Genomic DNA, 20424 nt, shown 5'->3' with positions numbered 1-20424 from the left:
CGATCAAACCTCAGTGAGACGAGAGTTCAAGAGAACGGCGTCCACGCGGACCAGGTTGCCGCTGCAAATGCACCGAGAACAGCCCCCGACCTCAGCGGAGGAGTGCGCCATCTAGTGGCCATAGAGGGAGGAAAGGGAGGGACAGGAACTAAAATTCCCAAGGGGGCAGTGAGTTTCTCAACCATTGTTAAAAGGATGCTAAAAAGCAATGTGTATAATTACTTCTACAGTTAGTTCTTCTATCAGGTGACATACACATTCCTTTTTACAAGTCATTACACTATTCAAAATCACACAATAAAAACCACAAGGCTCATGGGAAAAATGGAGCTAGGGTGTTTCACACTTGAAAACTCAGTGGCATGCATATAAAGAAAGGATTGGGCCGGGCGCGGTGGCTCACGCCTGTAATCCCAGCACTTTGGAAGGCTGAGGCGGGTGGATCACCTGAGGTCAGGAGTTCGAGACCAGTCTGGACAACATGGTGAAACCCATCTCTACTAAAAATTCAAAAATTAGCTGTATGCAGTGGCGGGAGCCTGTAATTCCAGCTACTTGGGAGGCTGAAGCAGGAGAAACCCTTGAACTCAGGTGACGGAGGTTGTAGTGAGCCAAAATCATGCCATTACAGTCCAGCCTGGGCGACAAGACCAAGACTCTGTCTAAAAAAAAAAAAAAAAAAAAAAAAAAAAAAAAGGAAAGAAAGAAAGAAAGAGAAAGGATTGGAATCCCCCTTATGGTAGCACAGTTTTAGCCAAGTTAAATGCTTAAAAATGTATAATAAATACAGCACTTGACTTTGAAAATGACCTGCAGTTTGCTTGTGGAAGTGGGCATTTGAAGGGTTGCAGCTTGTGGTTATCTTATTTTTAGTTTTTGAGATGAAGTCTTGATCTGTCACCCAGGCTGGAATGCAATCCAGCTTACTGCAGCCTCCGCCTTCCAGGCTCAAGTGATTCTCCTGTCTCAGCCTCCTGAGTAGCTGGGATTACAGGTGTGCACCACTGTGCCCAGCTAATTTTTGTATTTTTAGTAGAGATGCATTTCACCATGTTGCCCAGGGTGGTCTCGATCTTCTGACCTCAGGTGATCCACCCACTGTCATGCGCGTCCGTGTGAAGAGACCACCAAACAGGCTTTGTGTGAGCAACATGGCTGTTTATTTCACCTGGGTGCAGGCGGGCTGAGTCCAAAAAGAGAGTCCAAAAAGAGACAAGGGTGGGGCTGTTTTATAGGATTTGGGTAGGAAAAGGAAAATTACAGTCAAAGTGGGGGTTACAGGGTGCTCAGTGGGGGAGCTTTTTGAGCCAGGATGAGCCAGGAAAAGGAATTTCACAAGATAATATCATCGCTTAAGGCAAGGACCAGCCATTTTCACTTCTTTTGTGGTGGAATGTCATCGGTTAAGGTGAAGCAGGGCATTTGCACTTCTTTTGTGATTCTTCAGTTACTTCAGGCCATCTGGGCATATATACTTACAAGTCACAGGGGATGCGATGGCTTGGCTTGGGCTCAGAGGCCTGACATCCACCTCAGTCTTCCAAATTGCTGGGATTACAGGTGTGAGCCACCGCACCCAACCAGTGAGTTATTGTGAATGGGGGAAGAAGGGTTATTTGATATCAGAGGGGAAGTTACAGCAACAGATGTGGGTGCATGTGGCTCAAATCACACATGGAGAATGAGGTAGCTGACTAATATTGGAGGTATATTTTGCATATTCTTTTGTGTTTTGGCACAGCTGGGTGCAGTTTTCTGCTTTTACATGCAAGAAATTACACAGAAGCAAATGTGAAATTCACATTCTTGAATATGTTAATATTCTCTAGCATATCAATAATCTTCCCAACACATTAATATTGCTCCCTAATACATCAATCATGTTAGAAACAAGTTTACATTTCAAAACAAGCCTTATAGCAGCACTGACTACACTCTAATTCAAGGATTACAGTTCAAATTAAGAGTAGAAAAGATGCAGGTTCTATATGTGATTCTACCCCCTGCACCTGTGAGGCAGAGTATGGAGAACCTGTGGGACTGTCTTGAAAATCAGCCCTGGGAATGAGTGCAGACTCAGACCCCAACGAGCTCAGGGACTTGGGCAGAGCGCGTCACTCCTCACAGTCTCAGTGTTCTCATGTTTCATTGAAAGACTGAACAAGATTAGTAGCTCTCAGCGTTGGCTACACATTAGAATCACCTGGGAAGTCTTCAGACCCAGGAAGCCCAGACTGACCACAGATGCATTAAATGAGCCTCTTTGGGGTTGTTGTTGGTGGTGGTGGTGGGGGGGGGGGGGTGGTGTGCTCTCTCAGGAATCTGTATCCTTAGCCATTGTGTGAATTTTATACACACTCAAATTTGAGGATCACTGATGGAAACCAATGGTTCTCAAAGTTGACTACACACTGGAATCACCAGGGGACTTTAAAAAAATGCAAGTGTGTGGGTCCCATCTGAGAAAGGCTGATTTAGTTGGTGTGGAGTGTGGTTTGGGCATCTGGGGTTGTTCAGAGTCTTCAGATGATTCCACCAGCAGAGTCTGATCACCTGGTCTTCTGGTTGCAACCCTGACTGCACCTTAGAACCACGTGGGCTGCTTAAAAACAGTACTGACTCAAAAAATGAAACACAGAACTAATCGCCGCATGACCCAGCAATTCCACTTCTGGGTGTACACCCAAAAGAATTGGAAGCAGAAGCTTAACAGATATTTGCACACCAATATTCATAGCAGTATCACTCACAATAGCCAAAGGGTGGAAACAACCCAAATGTCCACCAATGAATGAATAAATGAACAAAATCTGTTGTCTATATAATGGGATATTTTTTAGCCTTAAAAAGGAGTGGAATTCTGACATATGGTATTAGATGGATGAACTTTGAAGACATTATGCTGAGTAAAATAAGCCAGTCACAAAAGAACAAATATTGCAAGAATCCACTTATAAGAGATATCTACCCTAGAACTTAAAGTATATATATATTTTTAAAAAAAGATATCTAGAACAGATAAATTCAAAGAGACAGAAAGCAGAGCAGAAGTTACCAGGGGCTGGGAGGAGGAGAGGATGGGGAGTTAGTGTTTAATGGGCAGAGTTTCAATCTGAGATGATGAAAACGTTCTGGAGACGAACAGAGGTGAATGTACTTAATGTCACTGAACTGTCTGCTTAAAAATTACTAAAATGGACATTTTTTATAAAATGAAAATTATATGTCAATTTTTCCACAATTTAAAAAATTAAATTAAACCCAAAAAACCCACTACAAATACCCAAACCTGACTTCCCAATATTCCAGTTCCACAGGCCTCTGAGGCCTGGAAAGTGCATTTTATATCTGTATCCCAGTTACTTTGATGTTAGTGGTCTCAGGCCATGCTTTGAGAAGGGTTGGTCTAACGGATCGCCTCCAACTCAGAAACCAAGTGATTCTCTTAGATGAAGGAGGGCTGGTAAGAAAATCTGAGGGCTGTTGAGTATTGGGTTTTTATTATTAAGGCTGATTTAACTTGTATCTAGGGCTTTGAGGGGGAAAAACAGAAACAGAACAATCAATGCAGGCTTCAATACCCCTGCCAAGCACTGTTAATTAAGATAATGAGACCAGAGGGAGAAGGGTCAGTATCCCTTTCATTTGAGCTGAATTCATTTAGCTTTAATCCCAGCCATTAGCTGGGCTGGTTCCCTTTCTTGACTTAATTGCCTGGACAGCAGAGCTGCTCACCTACGCCTGGGGAGTTACAGGCCATGGTGTCTCTGCAGCAAACACACAGCTTGCATTTCAGGGGTGCCTCTGCTCCTGGGGCACCACAGCATGCGGATGCCTCCAGCTGCACCAGGGCTGCTCCTGTGCCAAGTTAATGCTTGATCCCTAACAGATAATTCCAGTCACAGGCTCGCTGGCAGACCTGGGGTTCTGAGCGGGGCTTGGATTGGCTGTGGTCAGGTGGAAGCTACAGAGGGAATGCTTCTCCTGGTAGGTGCTGGGCCCAAACCTGGAGGGCCATTGGAACAGCAAGCATGGAGGACTCACTGTCTGAGAAAAACACTAATTCATTTCCAAATGGGTGTCTGAGAGAGTTTCTCCAAATTGACACACGTATAAAATTCCTGGACCAATTCCAAATGTGGGTACAGAATGTGGGTTTAGCCTTGGGTAAAGGCTCGAGGGCAGTGGACAAAGTGAACTCTTCCAGGACAAATACATTCTCTAGATGCATAATATAGCATCCCACTGGAATCATGCCCACCAAATGGGCATTGTCAAGTCCAAAACATTGCTAGGGCCATAGTCCCGCCAGGCCAGCATTCTGCTTCTGACAACAGTTCCAATAAAACAGACGGGGGATTGCACTGCCATTACCCGCAGCACTTGCTCCCCAGGTGCAACTCTAACTTCCTTCATAAACCACCATGACTTCAAAGCTTTGCTAGAGTGATCGCTTTTTCATTCAGCACTACCTCTTCTTGCACTGTATCTGGAATTTTTGTTTGTCCTAGAGTTACTCCCACTATGTGCCCGTCTCTTCTCAACAGGAGTCCCTGCTGGGGCTCTACAGACTCCAGAGCAGTGGTGCCCACAGTGCAGTCTCGGAACCACCACCAGCAGCAGCAGCAGCACCTGGGCTTAGCGAGCGATGCAAATTACTGGGCCTTATCCCAGCCCCACTGAATCAGAAGCTCTGGGGCTCGGACCTGGCAGTGTTTTTAATGCATCTGGGTCATTCTGATGCATACCCATGTCTGAGAACCACGAGGCTAGAGTCTGGAGGGAGGACAGAAATAGACACAAATCCCTATAATACCATATGGTGGGTTACCCTCGCCTGTAGGCTCCTCCCCACACAGCTGGGAGCTCCCTCCCTTCCCTCATCTTCCCAGTCTTTTGTAGGTACTATTACTGAATACCATTACTGTAGGTACCATTTTACGGATGGGGAAACTGAAGCCCTGAGAAGTTAAGTAACTTAAGGTCAAGCAGCTCTGTCTACTGCATGTTAGCCTCCAAACCTAGCATCTCTGGGCATGGCTGCATGTGTTGTTCAGGACCGGACCACGGTCCCGCTCCAGTACATCTCTCAGCCATCATCTGCTGATCTGTGGTTACTTTCCCTCAATCATAAAGGGCTTTGGCCCTGGGTCCCAGTGGCAGGTTAGCCTCTCAGGCTCTCCTCCCCTTCTACCTTCATCTTCATCTGGAGGTCCACCTTACCCCCAGAGTCGTTTATTCCTGACAATGGAACAATGTGGGAGTGAGGCAGAATAGGGTCTGGAAGCAGGGAACCTAAGGCTGTTTTACGCTGACTTCCTAGAACTAAACTGAAAGGAAAACCCAAACTTTCCACGCCTAAGTAACAAAAGGACCAGACGCTACTCCCTTTGTCCTTTTCTGCACAGCAGATGGGAAATTGGCTGTCTGCAACCAATCAGACTGATTGCAGGTGAGTTCTCATTTGCAACTTTGTGACTTCACTCCAGCCTCTGAATGGCTGCTGTCCACAACCAATCAGACTGATTCCCTGCCGAGTCTTCATTTGCATAGAAGAATAACTGTAACTTCTTCCTAGCCGCTGATTGGTTGCTTTTTGCAACCAATCAGGTATTTGCACAGGAGCCTGGCCTTTGTAACTTCAGTTCAGCCTCTGGTCGGCTGCTTTCTGCAACCAATCAGCCTGATTGCGGGCCACCACTTCATTTACATAAGGTGAGCATGAAGTGGTCAATGGGAAACCTCTAGCAGGTATTTGGACCCAAGAAGATTCTGCATCCAGGCCCCTGAGCCGCCCATTGCTTGGCTCTGCTCCCACACTATGGAGTGTACTTTTGTTTTCAATAAATCCCTGCTTTTGTTCTTTTGTTGCTTCACTCTTTTTTTGCTTTGCTAGGTGTTTTGTCCAATTCTTTGTTCAAAACCCCAAAACCTGGACACCTTGCAGTCACGACCCTCTACCGGTGAAAGGAGGGCCTTCTCTCTGACCCTCCTCACAACCGCCCCCTCCAGCTGTTGTGCACGCTCACTTCTCCACACCATTCCCTGATGGCCTTGAAAGTGCCCTTGAGCCGTCCCTGCCTTTCACGGTGTCAGCCTCCTCATGCCTCCTAACCATTCCAGGCGCTCCGGGCTTTCTCTTCAAACCCTCTTTCGACACCTCCAACTGCTGCGCCTCCTTGCTCTTCTAACCCATCTGCCAGCCTCCTGCATGTCTACACCTGACGGCTGGGCTCCGGTCGCGTGCACGCACCAGGCACATTGGGGCCCACATAAATGTGCAGTGTTCAACACGCCAATGTGGTCAGCACCACTTCTCCACGTCTCCTCTTTCTCTTCCTCCTGCAGTAATCCCACTCCTTCACCAGGTTGCCCTTGCCCCTAGCCCATCAGGCCCCGTCCCTCAGCAGCGGACCTGCAGCGAGTCTGACACAGCAGGCCCTGCTCAGGACCCGGAGCGCGCTGCTGCCCTCTACCGGTGATCCGTGCGGCCGGACACCATGTCAGGAGCGGCGCCCGCGAGGAGGGCTCGGCCGCAGCCCCGGGGAGCAGCACCCAGCAGCGCTACTGGGAGGGGAAGCTGGGGTCAGGCAGGTGTGACTGGGCCCTAGGCAGCTCACACTCAACCTAACGAGGTGAGGGAGGGAGGGCAGCTCACTCGTGCAAACGTGAGTGCAAAATGCACTCCACGGCCAGGAACAGGCAGTTCGCTCATGTGAGCAAAATGGAAAGCGAGCTCCTACCTAGGTTTCTCCTCAGACCCATCACAAACGCCTGAGCAGCAACAGTCATTAGCATCGGGGATTAACACAGCGGGGTATAAGTCTGACGACTGACTACTGTTATCTAAAGAGGACTCAGAGAATCAGCACACGAGGCTTCTGTGCACTGCAGAATGGTTGATTTATTTACTGTTGCCCGGTGGTCTCATTAGGGTCTATTTGCCTCTCTAGGTCTTTATGATTCCGTAATGCAAAGCACATCTATTAAGTGTAGCCTAAATTTCCCTTTCATGTGCACTTTTATGTGCAGCCTTTGTTCCATTAGCAATGGCTGGGGGTTGGGGGGTACCCCGAGAGACTGTCAATGCCCTGCCAAATTCCTAGAGTTGCTAGAAAAGGGTAACCCTGTCAGGATGGAAACAAGCTGAGTTCTCTGTGACTCACCATTCAGAAACACAGGCTGACACAGAGGGATCCCCAAACCATTCCACAGAGCTGCAGACCACCTACCAAACCTCCTAGAAATTTGTCCACAGTTGCTGTCAAGCTCACTGGTTTGTGGTTTAAAAGCCCACCTGTGTCCCATTTTGTGAATCAGAATTTTGTTCCGGAGGCCAGGTATTGTTTGGTTCTCTTTGGCTCACTGTGTTGCCAGCACCTAGAATGTAGTATGTTGGCAAATATCTGCTGAATGAATGAATTTGCTCACATCCTGCCTGGCGCCTCCTTCCCTCTTCGTGGCCCTGCAGAAAAGGCTGCTAGGTGCAGAGAGCTCCTCTGCCAGTTCTCTGGGTTCCTTGGATGGGCTGGGCTGAGAAGGACTCGGGCAGATTCAGAACAGCCACACGTCACTTGCTGGCATCACTTCTCTCCTGTCAGGGAGTGGTTATCTGCTAATATTATACCATTGCACCATCTGCTTCTGACAGTGAGCTTGTTGCTTCTTCCTTATCTGAACAGAGCTTGAAAAATCATTTTGCATATTTGTAGCATTTCCCCCAAATTCAGAGCATTTAGGGCTATGGCCTTTCTGAGACCCTTCTCACTGGTCAGACACTGCCTCATACTCATCTTTGCTCATGGATCCTTATTTCTGTCTTTAGTGTATATATCCTTAAAATCTAACCAGGAGGGTGAGGTCATTCTGGTTTCCTTAATTCCCAGCTGGAGGAAGCCTCAAGCAGGGCATCAATGCTGTTGGCGGCCAGTTCTGTGAATTTCACATCAGGATGCCTCCAGCAACCATTCCCCTTCTTCCAATTCTACAGCCACTGCTCGGCTGCAAGGCTCCACTGCCTCCTCTCTAGATATGGGAGATACCACCTTGCTAGGCTCCCAGAGTAAACCTGACCCTGACACACACACCCCTTGCTATCTGAGGGGGTTTCTGATTAGAAGACCCTGATTAGAAGTCTTCACTGATTCCTCATGCCCATACCACTCAAACTCTTCAGGATGACCTCAGGGTCCCCACCACAGACTCTAAGTAAATTCTGGAATGGCTGACAGGAGAGGCCCTCAGTGCTTGAACCCTTTCATTTCACAGGGGGGGAAACTCCGGCCACCCTGCCTTCCTGGCTGTATCTACACTGGCGTCCCATCACTGCCTTGTGCTCAACGTCTAACTTGCCATTCTCAGAGTCTGCCCTCCACCTGATCTCTCAGTCTAGGCTGGTCCCAGGGCTTAGAATGCTCGTGCACATCTCATCTGCTCATCCCATTCCAACTGCCCCATTGAAGGCCACCTCAGAGGCCACCTCTGCCATGAGACTTCTACGTGCACTTCTCACACTTCTACGTACACTAGTTTCTTTTGTTTTGAGGCAAGGTCTCGCTGTTACCCAGGCTGGAGTACAGTGGTGCAATCAGGGCTTACTGCAGCCACAACCCCCTGGGCTCAAGTGATACTTCCACCTCAGCTTCCCAAGTAGTTGGGACTACAGGCTTGCACCACCATGCCCAGCTAATTTGGTTGTTGTTGTTGTTGTTTTTGCTTTGTAGAGACAGGGTTCCACCATGTTGCCCAGGCTGGTCTCAAACTCCTGGGATCCAGCGATCCACCTGCCTCAGCCTCCCAAGTGTTGGAATTACAGGCATGAGCCACCACACCCGGCCTACATACACTCTTCACCTCCCTCCCCTGGTATTCTGGGTACATCTCCATCATGGCATGTTTATTACATTATGCCTTCTCCACTAGATTGTAAGTCTTGAGGGGCAGGCACTCAGTTTTATTCACACAGGATCCCCCTGTAGTACTTGGCACAACTTAAGTACCCCAGCAATATTTTTCCCCATTAATATTTTGAAGATAGAACTGGGCATGGTGACTCACGCCTGTAATTCCAGCACTTTGGGAGGCCAAGATGGGAAGATTGCTTGAGCCCAGGAGTTCCATACCACCCTGGGCCACACAGTGAGACCTTGTCTCTACAAAAAATAGAAAAATTAGCCAGGCATGCTGGTGTGCACCTGTGGTCTGAGCTCTTTGGGAGGCTGAGGCAGGAGGATCCATTGAACCTAAGAGTTTGAGGCTGCAGTGAACTATGATCACACTGCTATATTCCAGCCTGGTCAACAGAGAGACCCTATTTCAAATATACATACATATGTATGTATATTTGTACATATGTATATAAATGTACAAATATGTATAAATTTGTATATGTATCTCACACACACACACACAGATACACACATATGATACATTTTTACCAGAAGCACTTACCTCCTTGTCCTAGCAGAAGGGACTTCTAATGTGTTCTTATTCTAGGGGCAGAGGGTCCCCTGGTTATTTAAAGACTTCAGTTCCTGAGACTATAGGAATCTCATCACAGTGATGGCAGTCAGTATTTTATTTTTTGGTGAATCAGGAGAAACGGCTTTTTGTTTACCTAAGGAAGAACAGGAAAGCTAATTAAGAAGAAGAAACCAAAAAAATTACGTAGATATTTTTCTATGCCATACAGCAGTTTTCTTGTGGAAGAATTGCAAACTTTCTGTGTATCTCTACTAAATGGAATTTTAACTGGAAAAGATCAAGACCACTTTGTAAATCAAGGTGTACAGAACACCAAGGTTGAAGGGATCTTGAGAAATCTCTGGCCCAGCCTCTGTTCAGAAGGTGGATGCCTAAGGCATTCAGTTCCTCTGGGACCTAAAAATCTCTTCCATGACATTTCTGGGGTCATTTGGTTTCTAAAGACTCATGAACAAGGATGAGGACAATTCCACCGTCCCTATTGTCCAGTGAGCAGAGAACCTCCAGACAAAATGGTCTGGTGGCTCTCCAGGGACAAATAGAACTAAGGTCACCATCAGAGTGAGACTTCTAAGCAGTACATCTAGGTAAATTATGGCTGTGTTAGAAGACAGTGTACAGTTATTGGATTTCAGGTTTCGGGTGAACAATGTCCTGAAAGTTGAAGAGTTGACTTATACTGCTTTTCATTATTTTATAGATGATTAACGCAGACAGCTTAAGCACTTGTCTAAGATCTCATATTTATTACATTGTGGAGCTCGGATTTGAATCCAGCTGCAAACTTAGTTGTCACTGTGACCTTTAAACAGAATCAAAATTCAATATGCTGCAAAACATCCACAGGGTCTCAAAGCGAGCTCGGAACCTGAAACGGCCCGGGACCTCCTTGAAACGGTGATTCTGATTCATCAGGGCTGTGGCTGCGGGACCTGAGAGTCTGCATTTCTAACGAGCTCCCAGGTGATGCTGCTGCCGGTCCACTGACCACACTGTTCGCGGTGAGAACCTAAGAGCCTGTGATTCACCTCCCTGCTCATTATCCCCATGCCCATGTGAGCTGCCTCATTCTTCCAGGATGAGGCATGACTAAGATGCTGCACGATTGGTTTTGAGAAGGGGCTATACTAATACATTCACTTCCCCCCTCCCCATTTTTCTCAGCGCTGAAGAGTGAAGCATCAGAGAGTGCCTCAAAGAAGATTCATGTGAGGCTTTGAGGAGGAGGGGATGGATGGGTCATATCACTTTACTAGGAGCTAAGGAAACAGGACAGCTTGGGTGCTACGTCTCTGGTTTCAGGAGAGGCGCTTTCCCTGGAGACCAGCAGAGGGCGCACAAGGGGCAGGGACCGAGGGGGAGGAGCCCGCGGAGCCGCGGGGGAGTCGAGCGGGGCGGGGAGGAGCTGCAAGCGGCCCTGAGCTGAGCTCCGCTGGGAAGTTCCTATCGCTTGCGCAACAGAGTGCATTTAGACATTTCAATGACAACTAAGTTTGTAGCTAGATTCAAATCCTAGCTCCACAGTTTAGTAGGTATGTGAGCTTGGGCAAGTGCTGAACCTCTCTGAGCATCAGTTTACTGCCTATAAAATCACAGCAATAATAGTTTCTACCTCCCACTCCCACCGCCCCCTACCCCGGCAGCAACAGCCTGCTTCTGGCTTGCAAGGATCCTCCAGTGCCCAAACCAGAGGATCCAGTTACCTATGCTTAATACTCCCAACAGTTCTTGCTTGCTGAAGTAGGCAGCCATCATTTACGCAACTACCCCTCACCAGAAACGCCTTCCCTTTAGAACACCACTGAAGTGGAAAGTGAGAGAGGGAAAGGAAATTTCTCAAGGCACTGCGGTGATTTTGTGTTTCTTTAGCATGAGTGGGAAACTACCGGAAAGCTTCCTCTGTTTTCTTTACTATCTTTAGGTGGTAATTCCCAGCATCAGAAAACAACAAAAACAGCAGCAAGCAAAGGCGCTGATATTCTGAAAATAGTTATGTTGAAAACCCACATGGTTTAGGTACAGAATGGCTTCCCTGTTGTCAGCACATTATAACTCTTTATCACACAATTTTAAAGCATCTGATTGAAAGACATCATTTTGTCTGAGTGATATTAAAAACGAACAACTAGCATAACATTTAAAATCGTCGGGAAAAGGTAGCTGGTCTACAAAGTGAACATCCCTACCTGTCTCCAGGTTCAGACAGCGCCAATATTCTCAATTAGAAAATTAACATCTGAGGCTCCGACATCCTCCCTGGATGCTACTCAGCTAAATCCTGTGTATTGATGAGCAAAGTCAATTGCCAGGAAAGCTGGGCAACTGTAAGGTCAGGGAGCTGGAGCAGATGAGAGTAGGGAAGTCCAATATAGCATCCCTGAAAGTAATGACACAGACAATCTGCTAAGCGCTGCAAAAATCATTTGGATTGTGATGTAAATTGGAAACAGTTGTGGTGGGGATGGTGACCGGGGACTAGGAACCCTATTAAACTGATCGGTTAGACACGGAATAGGAATGTCAAGAGAGAGTATCAAGCACTTGAGAACTGTTCTGAGAGGGATGTGTAGTCTGTGCTGGGCTAGCAAAGGCATCAAGAGAAAGTTTCCCAGGCAGATAAAATCCAATGCACCATGCAGCTGCTGGAGACACCCCCTGATGCAAGGTGAACCCTTAAGAGGCTGAGAGGGAAAGGTGGGGGGCACTCAGGCTAGGACGAAGACGCCCTGAGAGGAAGCGATTTCACTGGTGTTGCCTGAGGGACTGTAAGCAGGGACAGGTGAGGCTGGGGAGCGTACCCCTGCTGGAAGCACAGGTCCCCACCCTGTGCCCAGTGTCCTGGGACCCAAAGGAGGTTTATTGCATGTGGAATCTGCCTGGGCAGGCTGCCCAGGGTGGCTGTGCTCCATTCTGAGTCAGGGCAGGGAGTCAGCTAGTTGATTGGGCTCCAACTTGCTAGTGGTGGTAACTTCCAAGATAAATGAGACCATGGCAAAAGTGCCGGGCTGGGAGAGGGTAAATCTCAGTTCTAATCCTCCTTCAGCTACAGTCTGGGTATCCTAGACAAGTCTAACTTTCATTGTCCTCAGTTTCTGCGTATGTATAACGGTGAGTCTGAAATGGAAGCATTTTTACATCCTTGTTAACTCTAAAGTTATCTAAGGAAACTTGCTCAGTATCATCATGACAGCAATCACAGACCAGAGCCAATCCTCCCTGGAGCAGAACATTCCTTCTTCATTCTGGCAAATTTACAAGCCTGTTACACTAGATCTTGAAGACACATAGTGGAAAATGATGTTATTAATGTACCAATGAAAAAAATGCATCCACATATATCCTAGCTTTAAATAGCAATGTTTTCCCCCCTCAAGAAATTACCCTCAGAGGATCTTGTGTCTGTGGCTAGATATTTTGAGATTAGACAACTTTTTTTCCCCCTCTCCTTGTATTTCTACTTTCCTAGGCTCACCTCCACCTCTGTAGCCAGCTCCCTAGTCATTGGCCCAGGGCAGGTATATGTCAGAACCCTTCCAGGAATAGCTTGCAGGTTCTTCTGGCTTCGATTTCCCAAACAGGGCCTTAGGTTGGGACACAAGGCTTTGCCAAGTTGGGGGAAGAGGGATGGGGGGTGCTGATGGGTAGAAACAGAGAGGCATGCTTCTAGAAACAGGAAGATAGGAAGGGAAAAGAGGCCTGTGGGTCCCAGGAAGACAGGACTCTGGCAGGACCCCAGTGTTAGCTATGTGGTCTGGAAGCAGTGGGGACTTGCTAGGCAAGACAGGCACAAGAGTGCATTCAGTGGTAACCCGAGTGGACCAGATAGGGGAGCAGGAGATACCTGCACCCGTGCCCCTGGGATCTTGGCAATGCATAAAAGATCTGAAATTGTGACACAGTGACACAACCTGGGGTGGTTTCTATGGTTGCCAGCCAGATGAGATGAAGGCTCTAAACCAATATTAATATCTAGAAAATAGAGGAGAGATAGTATTTTTTGCACATCTGTGCATACTAGAGATTCATACTCACTACCCTTTTGGTTCACAGGTTGGGAAAGAAAATAAAAGGTAGTCTTGAAACTATCCGAACCTAGTTATATCGCTGACCAAGATGAGGAGGAATCTCAGACCCCAGAAACTCAGGACTAAAAGTGGCTTTCGATTTTGCCTTTATTATGGTCTTCTGAGTTCAAATCCAGACAGTTTCCCTGACTATAAAATGGGATGGTTATGAAGAGTAAATGAGATGGGACACATAGCTTATATTTTTTGGTCCCTTGCAATACTTTGCATGTGGCAGATTACTTGTTGACTATCAAATTATTTACTATTTTTTAATTTCTTTTTTTTTTTTGAGACAGATTCTCACTCTGTCACCCAAGTTAGAGTGCAGTGGCGTGATCATGGTGCAGCCTCGAACTCCCCCGGGTGAGGTGATCCTCCCACCTCAGCTTCCCAAGTAGCTGGGGCTACAGGCACATGCTACCATGCCCAGCTAATTTTTCTATTTTCTGTAGAAGCAGGTCTCGCCATGTTGCCCAGGCTGGTCTCGAACTCCTGGGATCAAGAGATTTGCCCGTCTCAGCATCCCAAAGTGCTGGGATTATAGGCGTGTGCCACTGTCCCTGGCCTTATTGACTATTAAAGCTAGTCCAACCCACAGTAAACCTGGGTCCAGAGAGATGCCTGGTTTGGTGACTGTGGACAAGCCACGTTGTCAGTAGCATCAGGACTATGAATGTTGTAGTAGTGTCAGGAACATGAACATCAATCTATGGTAAAATATAAACTTATTTATCTTGAATTTAGCATAGTGCTTTAAGTGCATGGACCCTGAAGATAGATATGTTGAGCTTGAATACTAGTTCACCATTTACTCCTCATAGGTACTCAGAATAGTCTCTAGCTCAGAGTTAAGTGCTATCTATGCATTTGCTGTTATTGCTGGTGTTATTAATTTGTGCACAGTAAAACAGAAAATGCCTGACTAGCACTACTAGGAAGGAAAGTTGTTTGGAGGCGTTTGAGAGAAGCTTATTACAGGCCAGTGAGGTGAGAACAAATCATTTCAGTGTTGCAACACCCTGTCACTGGATTTAGCAATACTATGACATTGGCAATTCCCCAGAAAGAAAGTTCTATGGGACACTTGCAGGGGAGGGGAAAGCAGGATAGGAAGGTTTAAATGAAATATAACCAATGTGAACAATAAAATATTTATCCATATTCCTTTAGCATAAATGAGCTCCTTCCCTAGTGTGATCAAAGGCAGGCAGATCTCTCTTACCATAAAACAAACAGAACGTCTTCTCTTGAGTAGATCATTCCTTCCTTCTTTCTTTTACGGCCAAATTCCTCAGACAAGAAGTCTAAAAACTCCACCCAATATTTCCACTGCCCAGTAACTCAGTAACTAGCCTCTCTTTAACCTCCTCAGGTCTGGCCTTTTTTTTTTTTTTTTTTTTTGAGACCAGGTCTCATTGCATCACCCAGACTGGAGTGAAGTGGTACGATCGGAGCTCACTGCAGCCTTGAACTCCTGGGTTCAAGTGATCCTCCCACCTCAGCTTCTGGAATTATTGGGGCTATAGGCATGTGCCACCATGCTCAGATAATTTGTGTGTGTGTGTAGGGGACTGTCTCACTATGCTGCCCAGACTGGTCTTGAACTCTTGGTTTCAAACAATCCTCCTGCCTTGGCCTCCCAAGGTATTACAGGCATGAACCACTGTACCTAGCCTCTTTTCTTTTTTGAATCTCCTAGTGGGGTGTGTGTGTGTGTGTGTGTGTGTGTGTGTGTGGTTTGGTGTTTTGTTTTTTGTTTTTTTAGCATTGGGCAGTTTTGGCCACCTATTTCTTCTTGAAATATCTCTTCCTTTGGCTTCCTTGATTTTTTCCCTATCTTTCTGTCATTCTATTTTCCAACAGATCCTTTTCTTTTTCCCACTCCCATGGCTTCCAGGTTTCCCCAAGACCTTGTTCTCTGCTTTAGGCTTCTTCCCTCAGTGACCACATTTGCTTTCACAAGTTAAACTGTCACCACTAAGCTCCCAAAATCTTTCTCTAGGCCCAACCTCACCTGTACTCAAAGGTGTGTTTCAGTTGACTCTAGAACATTTCCATTTTGTATTCAGACTCAACATGTCTCAAAGTGACTTAATATTTTGAATTTTGAAAATCCTCCAGGAAACAAAAACATTTTTGCATAGTACTCAGAGACATATAAGCGGACCTCTCCCCAGGCCAGGGAATCCTACCCCTGTAGGACACCATCTCCACCTGCCTCATAAGTTTTAAGGAACCTTGTCCCTTACTCTTTGATATGGTTTGGCTGTGTCCCCACCCAAATCTCATCTTGAATTGTAGCTCCCATAATTCCCACGTGTTGTGGGAGGAACTCAGTGCGAGGTAATTGAATCATGGGGGCAGGTCTTTCCCGTGCTGTTCTTGTGATAATGAATAAGTCTCAAGAGATTTGATGGTTTTATAAATGGGAGTTCCCCTGCACATGCTGTCTTGGCTGCTGCCATGTAAGATGTGACTTGACTCCTCCTTGCCTTCCACAATGATTGTGAGGCCTCCCCAACCATGTGGAACCGTGAGTCAATTAAACTTCTTTCCTTTATAAATCATTCAGACTCAGGTATATCTTTATTAGCAGTCTGAGAACAGACTAATACACTCTTTTTATATAACTAATCACCAAATTCTAGTTTTCCCCTTCCAGATGTCTCTAGATTTGTCCTTCTTTTGATATTTTTACCACCCTGTTTCAGCCTGCCATCCAGTGCACACTTATTGGACACCATCTCCTAGGAACAACATTAGCTGATGGGGGATATATCCAGGATTAACCCAATCCCTGCCTTCAGGGAGCTAACCAGCAGGGAGATGGTCAAGTAAACAGCAGCCATAAGAGGGTGTGGTAAATGCTGTTAAAGGCTGTGCAGGGTGCTATGGAGCACAGAGAACTTGAAAACCCAGCCTGAGGGGCCTCTGCACATAGAGGATTCAGATCTGGAGTCTTAATGATCAGGAATTAGCTGGGGAGAGCAGTAGGCATTCCTGGTCAAGGCTGCCAAACAGCATGGACAAAGGAGAAGAGACAGCCCTCTACCTGGGGCTGGAGTGGCTCAGAAGGTAGATTTGTGGGTTCAAGGTGGGAGCTGGTGGAAGATGAGGCTAAAGAGGATATGCTGGGGGCAGAATTCTACAGTGAAGGCAATAGGGGGTGCTATGAGTTTTGAGCACCACCACTGCATTGCACTCAGACTCCTCAAGGCCTCTGGGAATTGGCTCCATGTAATTTATCCAATCTGAGACTCTCTATAACACATAACCCATGCCTTCTACTCCAAGTTGGTGGGGCACTTCACCGTTACCTATAAGGACTTGAATTTCAATCAAGAATCATTTATCAAATGCCTCTTATGTGCCAGACACCAAATTTGGCTCAGGGGAGCCCTAGGTAAGTGAGACACAGCTCTGCTTCAGTGAGTGGGTCAAAGACCCCTTAACTCCTATGGACAATACAGAGCTTCAAAGAGGTCTATGCAAGGACTAATGGAGGACAAAGGAAAAATCCTCCAATTCTGCTCAAAAACTCGGATAGGGGCCTGCCAGGGAAGTCTTCACTGGAGAAGGTGTCATTTGAGCTGCTTCTTAAAAACTGTAGAGGATTGCTCAGCAGAACATTTTGAGCATAGGAGAGTAGGCATAAAGTGAAAGAGGCACACAAAAAACGCATGGTCAGGCCGGGCGCGGTGGCTTATGCCTGTAATCCCAGCACTTTGGGAGGCCAAGGCAGAGGGATCACCTGAGGTCAAGAGTTCAAGACCAGACTGGCCAACATGGTGAAATCCCGTCTCTACTAAAAATACAAAAATTAGCTGGGCATGGTGGTACGTGACTGTAGTCCCAGCTACTCGGGAGGCTGAGGCAGGAGAATTACTTGAACCCAGGAGGCGGAGGTTGCAGTGAGCCAAGATCACACGAACGCACTCTAGCCTGGGTGACAGAGTGAGACTCTATCTCAGAAAAAAAGAAAAAAAAAAGAAAAAAAAAAGCCATGGTTAGAATGCTATAAGAAGGGCAGTATGACTGGGTGCAGGAAGAGAGTGGCAGGACCCACAGCCAGAATTCCTGGAAGGCAGGAATTTGGATTGGCTCTGGGCAGCAAGTGCCTTTGGTTATTGTGAGTTTCATATATCCTCATGCTTCCTTTCCTGGGCCTGGCCCAGCCCTTGATGGTCATTCTTAAGTCAAGCTGAACACCAGCTGGCTCTGTGAAGCTCTCTCTTCCTTTCCCAGTCAGTCCACACTAGCTGTCTACTTTGAGCTAGCAGATGCTGCCACATACTTTCGCACTTAATTGCTCTCTAATTGTTTCACAGGTGCTGGTTTTGTCGTCCCACTTAAACCTAGGAACTTCTGGACAGCAGGGACTGTGCCTCAAACTTGGGTTTGTCCCAGAGACACTATATGCTGAAGACACTATACGCTGTGGCTCACACATTAAAGGACCAAGGCTGGGAATCACTCAAGCTTCGGGAAATCTGATTGAAGCTTTGGATCTGCCTTCTGCATTCTTTCCCACAATGTTAGGAGTGAAACAAACACATCTGGGTGCAGTAACTGGACACTGCAGTGCTGTCTGCTGTCTAAGTCTGTCAGCATACAGAAACAAACAAACAGGAGAGTTTTGCTTTCAACACTCAGCAGAGCCAAACTTCCTGATGCACAGGAATGAACAACGGAGGCACTGTTCTGGAAACACCTTCCTCCAGAGAGGTGCTTCCTCCTCAGGAACAACATCAAAAGCCTGGCAGGGCTGATTTTACATTCAGACAATGGCACCTACATGCTTTTTGCTTTGCTCAGAGCTGTAAATGTCCAAAGAGGTGATCCTCTGCCATCATTTTGGAAGGAAGAATCAGTCAGACTGATAATTAGGCCCATATGCACAGACATGGTCACACTGACTGTTGAAATTTAGATTATTTTTGGCCCGGTGCAGTGGCTCACACCTGTAATCCCAGCACTGTGGGAGGCTAAGGCAGGCGGATCACCTGAGGTCAGCAGTTGGAGATCAGCCTGACCAACATGGTGAAATCCCGTTTCTACTAAAAATACAAAAATTAGCCAGGCATGGTGGTAGGCATCTGTAATCCCAGCTACTTGGGAGGCTGAGGCAAGAGAATCGCTTGAACCTGGGAGGCAGTGGTTTCTGTGAGCTGAGATTGCGCCACTGCACTCCAGCCTGGGCGGCAGAGCGAGACTCCGTCTCAAAAAAAGAAAAAAAAGTGCGTGTATATATATATATATATAATTTTTGTACTGCTTGGTAATTAGCTTTAGCCCGGTCCCTCCTCTGGGACCTCCCCTGGAATTTCCTCACAATCCAGTAACTGAATAATTAGCATCTAGCTCCACAGAACTTTTCCCAGGGCTCTGCTCCAGGGCTTCCCTTCTGACTGGCTGTGCATGACACACTGGGAATTGTTTTCTGCCCACTGGAACAAGGATGAAGTGAGTCAAGGAGTCCAAGAGATCTTGGACACACTTTTCAGAATTCAGAGGGGATGGGTAAATGCAGGAGAAAACTGATAAAACCACACAGGCCCTGCAAGAGCCTGACTGCTCCGGCAGGGTAGCTACCCCTAGCATTAGCGGGGAGTCACCAATGCCTCTTCCAGGCACTGAGCAAGAGGGCGGCATTACAGATGTACCTGCCGTCCAAACAGAGCATCTCATTGATTAGGTCACTGCTCAGCAACAGTATCTGAAGGACACTGGAGTTACTCTGCTTGTTGGCAATTCACGGTGCTGGACGGACGTGCTCCTAACACTAGGTAACAACACCGCCCTCCCTCCTCCCGGAGAAAGCCGCAGCCATCGATTCCCACCCAACAGGGCCTCAGCGCCTTCCCGGGGCAGCACCCTCACTCCCGTGACCATCAATCACCCAAGCCACAGCATGGTCCCAGACCCACCCTCGCCCCTTAGGACATGGTTTTCCAATTGTGTTTTCACAGGACAGTGGCCACTGGGCGATGATCTTCACGGGCAGGCTTTTTTTTTCCCCTCTCAACATAAAGGCGGCAATATTTACCACGGAGTCTTGGCCAGGGTGCACTGCCTGCTGCTGTGGGGTGGGGTGTTTAGGGCCTTTTGTTGAGCAGCTCAGTGACTTTCTGGGATTTCTACGGCCCTGCTGGAGGTGGCCCTCTGTCTCCCTTTTCCAAGGAAGAAAGTGGGGACAAGCCACCTGCCTCTTCCACAGGGTAGAGGCGAGAGTGACAGTGAGACAGCACAAGAGGGACACGCTCTGTTTCAAGGAGAGGATGTGGGTGACTTCGTCACTGCCGAGAGCTCCTCGTCTCCAACCTGTCGGGCACAGGGCACCCACATGACACCCTCACGCCGTCCCCGGGCCGACAGACCCCACGTCTCGCGGGTGCCGCGGGGCAGAGAGCGCCGCCTAGTGAGGCGGCGCGAGTTGGACATAGATTGGAAAATAGACCGGGACAGACCGGGGGAGGGCGGAGAGGCGTCCGACCGCCGCAGGCAGCCGCGTCCCCGCCCCGCGCCGCCTACGACTTAGGGCCCCCGGCCCGTCCCCTGCCGCTGCAGGGCGCTCACCTCTGGGACGCCTCCCCGCGCCGCCAGCGCCTCGTCTGGCTACTCCCGGCCGCAGAAGCTGCGCCCTTGCTCCGGCTCCACAAAGCCCCGCGGCCCCGCCCACGGAAGGGCCCGCCCACCGGCGAGGCCACGCCCCCGTCTCGGCCACGCCCCAGCACAGGGAAGGATTTTCTCCCAGGGCTGTGAGAGGCGAGGCCCGGGGAGAAGAGGCGGAGGTTTTGCTTCGGTCTCTGCAGACTCCCACAATGTCCATCGAGATCACACAGGCCAGCATTGCCCCTTCCCATTCTCTCCTCAT

General features: G+C 47.8%; 1 protein-coding gene across 3 annotated transcripts in view; it reads right to left on the bottom strand.

Annotated features, from left to right (window-relative positions):
• The window catches only part of TLR5 (toll like receptor 5), a 32076-nt gene extending 11857 nt beyond the window's left edge, over window positions 1-20219 (bottom strand). For all 3 annotated transcript variants that reach the window (XM_073011499.1, XM_073011500.1, XM_007988358.3), the window contains exons 1-2: window positions 20127-20219; window positions 9451-9616 (exon numbers count right to left, since the gene is read on the bottom strand). The gene's annotated coding sequence lies outside the window, so the exon portion shown is untranslated. The remainder of the gene's footprint in view (window positions 1-9450; window positions 9617-20126) is intronic.
• Between the last annotated feature and the right edge of the window lie 205 nt (window positions 20220-20424).

The sequence above is a fragment of the Chlorocebus sabaeus genome, chromosome 25 (genome assembly GCF_047675955.1).
Source record: "Chlorocebus sabaeus isolate Y175 chromosome 25, mChlSab1.0.hap1, whole genome shotgun sequence".
NCBI classification, from domain to species: domain Eukaryota; kingdom Metazoa; phylum Chordata; class Mammalia; order Primates; family Cercopithecidae; genus Chlorocebus; species Chlorocebus sabaeus.
Note: the sequence above shows the minus strand (reverse complement) of the source record. Positions and strands in the feature narration are given on the sequence as shown.